The sequence below is a fragment of the Cephus cinctus genome, unplaced genomic scaffold, assembly GCF_000341935.2.
Source record: "Cephus cinctus unplaced genomic scaffold, Ccin1 Ccin1_scaffold0404, whole genome shotgun sequence".
Taxonomy (NCBI): Eukaryota; Metazoa; Arthropoda; class Insecta; order Hymenoptera; family Cephidae; genus Cephus; species Cephus cinctus.
In genome coordinates, this window is record NW_014333088.1 from 201,950 (window position 1) to 204,865 (window position 2,916).

General features: G+C 41.5%; 1 protein-coding gene across 3 annotated transcripts in view; it reads right to left on the bottom strand.

Annotated features, from left to right (window-relative positions):
• Positions 1-2,916, bottom strand: part of LOC107267485 (neuronal acetylcholine receptor subunit alpha-7) — a 41,381-nt gene that overhangs the window by 18,552 nt on the left and 19,913 nt on the right. The window lies entirely within an intron of this gene.

Sequence of the window (2,916 nt, forward strand, 5' to 3'; positions counted from 1 at the left end):
AAAAAAAAAAAAAAAAAAAAAAAACCAGAGAAAAATATATATAAAAATATTGAAAGAAAAAAAGTCACAAGATCGCCCTACGACCAAAATCACCAAGTTCTCGATCGTTGCGAGGCCAAGAGAATTTGCCCCTAGAGGCGAATTAACGTTGACTACTGGCTGAGGAAAAAGGGGGAAAACGGGAAGGAAAAAAAAAAAGCAGAAAACACCTTGAAGTAGAGAATTTTAAAAATAGTCATCGTCATCCCGACGACCCGGCGATGAACACACCTCCCAGTGTTGCCAACCGTTGGTGTTTCAGTGGCGTCGCTATTGGCCAGCGAGTATTGGCAACAGTGTAACAGCATCGGTGAACGATAATTTCATCGATCGTGCAACGACGTTCAAATGCTTAATACGGCGTTAACGTTAACGTCCCCTGCTACGGTATATGGTGTATGTTACGTGGTTACGTTATCGTTACGTTAAGTTTACTTGCAACGGCAACTGCTCTTCGGTCTGTCTTTCTCTGTGTCAGACGCGCCAAAAGAAGCTGCCTTGCGCGCTCAATCTTCCCTGCTAGTCTTGCCAGGTCTGACCGACTAATTTCACAGTGACTCAGAAGCTTGACTTTCTCTGGCCCACCTGTGCCTACGCCTATACGTATACCATATCGCGTATGTACGTGGCACCTCCTATATAAATTACCCGCAAGAACCCGTTTCCGGTTGCTTGATCGTTTAGGCACATTGGCCGGAGCGTCGGTGAAGTAACGCGATGACGAATATAAATTTTCATATTTTTCCCACTTTTTATTCACCTTCGTAATTTCAATCAATCTTCTTTCTCGCGATAGCACGGGCAACTGGATTGTAACGCGCTTCAGAAAAAGGCTAAAACGTAGTCGAATCTTTTTTTTTTTTTTTTCCTATACCGACGCGAGGAATCCCTCAAAAATTATAATTCGACCTTTCAAGACCGGGAAAATCATAAGACGTATTCTGCATATCTGTCGCCTGTAATAAAACCACCGGACTTATTACGGCGACCCTTATTCATGTACGGCAGGCTAAGGATTACGAATTGTTCGAGGAGGATTTATTATACAATAGGTCAAAGGACAGCGCCGGGGCCTGATTATTTATCCAGGACTAATTAACCGCTAGACAAACAGGTCACGTTATCTCATTTTTGTTGATGAAAAAGGAACATGAAATATATGGATACTGACGGAACTTACTCGTTTCAATGTTTAATTGATACTCGGCGAGGTTTAAAATCGCGCTACGATTAATTAATTAAACTTGATCTAATTAACCCTACATCAAGCTCACAACTGTTAAGGTCTTTCTCTTTCAGGAAGGAAATAACCTTCGAGAACACGGAAAGAAAAAGAAATATTACTAGGTGTAATATGCCATACTGAAAAGTCCCAAAGTGCATAACAAACAGCATATAGACACTTGTAAGATAGTCAATAGGTAATTTGTAATTGTATAACTAACGATAATAGAATACTGAATCTCAAATATCCAAAGAGAGTAACTAATTGCAAATTTTGAAACGTTACCCTTCTTTTTTTTTCTTTTCCTTTTTCTTTCTATTACAGCATTTTTTTCGTATTTACCCCGTTTTTATATCCCCATTTGTTCTCGACTTTTTCTCTTTTACATTGTTTCCGATCTCGCCAACTTCGCTTCAACTGCATATTCCTTGACTGTGCCATGTATCTTTCTCTCCTTCTTCTCCATTTCCACATTTCACGACTTATTCTTTTTCTCGTTTTCCCTTTATTACCTTCCACGTCAGGCCGTTGCCCCTGGCGAATACGTAACCTAACGGAAATGCCAGTGCGCACGCGCAGGGACGTATTTCCTGTCCCTCTTCATTTCTTTTCTTCTCTTCGGTCTACCCATCTCTCTCTCTCTCTCTCTCTCTCTCTCTCTCTCTCTCTCTCTCTCTCTCTCTCTCTCTCTCTCTCTCTCTCTCTCTCTCTCTCTCTCTCTCTCTCTCTCTCTCTCTCTCTCTCTCTCTCTCTCTCTCTCTCTCTCTCTCTCTCTCTCTCTCTCTCTCTCTCTCTCTCTCTCTCTCTCTCTCTCTCTCTCTCTCTCTCTCTCTCTCTCTCTCTCTCTCTCTCTCTCTCTCTCTCTCTCGCTCTCTTCGTCTCTTCACAAAATAGCATTTTATTAGCTGAAAACCAGTGGCATTCCGACGGAAAATCGAATTGCTCGTTACGATTAAATAGATGTTTTCTCTCTTCCTCGCTTGGCCCTCGAACCCCTACCAAATAATCTCTCTCTCCCTCACAGCTAAAATTTGTCTATTTTAGTTCTCCTATCTTCCCATACATAACTGAACCATTTAACCGTTATCTTTCTTATGTTTAAACTGTTATGTATATATGTATAAATGATATTCCACGGATTGCTGATGACGAAAAAAAATGAATAAATTATATCCCTCTAAAAGATTCCCCCCTATCTCCGACGGTATGGGTTCAGCGTTTAAAGTAGGGAGCCAGCAGTCTTAGGAAGCTTTAATTATCGTTAGGTTATGTCAATCATGATACTACAGGTTTTTAAGTCTTCCCATACTCACGGTGCAAAAGCAGTGTCCCTATAGAACGTTTCAAAATACACCCGCAATCGCCAGCTACCCGTTAGACACAGAGCGTCCTTATAAAAATTATTTTCTGGGGAGCCTACGCCTATGCAGTACGTGGGAGCCTATACCGAGGCACTGCTGCAAACTGTAGAAATTAATTAATGTATTTGCAGGTTAATAAGCTGTAATAGAAGGAGAACTCCAAGTGAGAGCCCCTGCTTGCAGACATTACCTAGATTTGTAAAAAAAAAAAAAAAAATGAAGCTTTATTTCCCAACGAGTTCAACTTCGAAGCGCGATCGATAATCCCCCCTCCTCCTCCCCCCCCCCCCC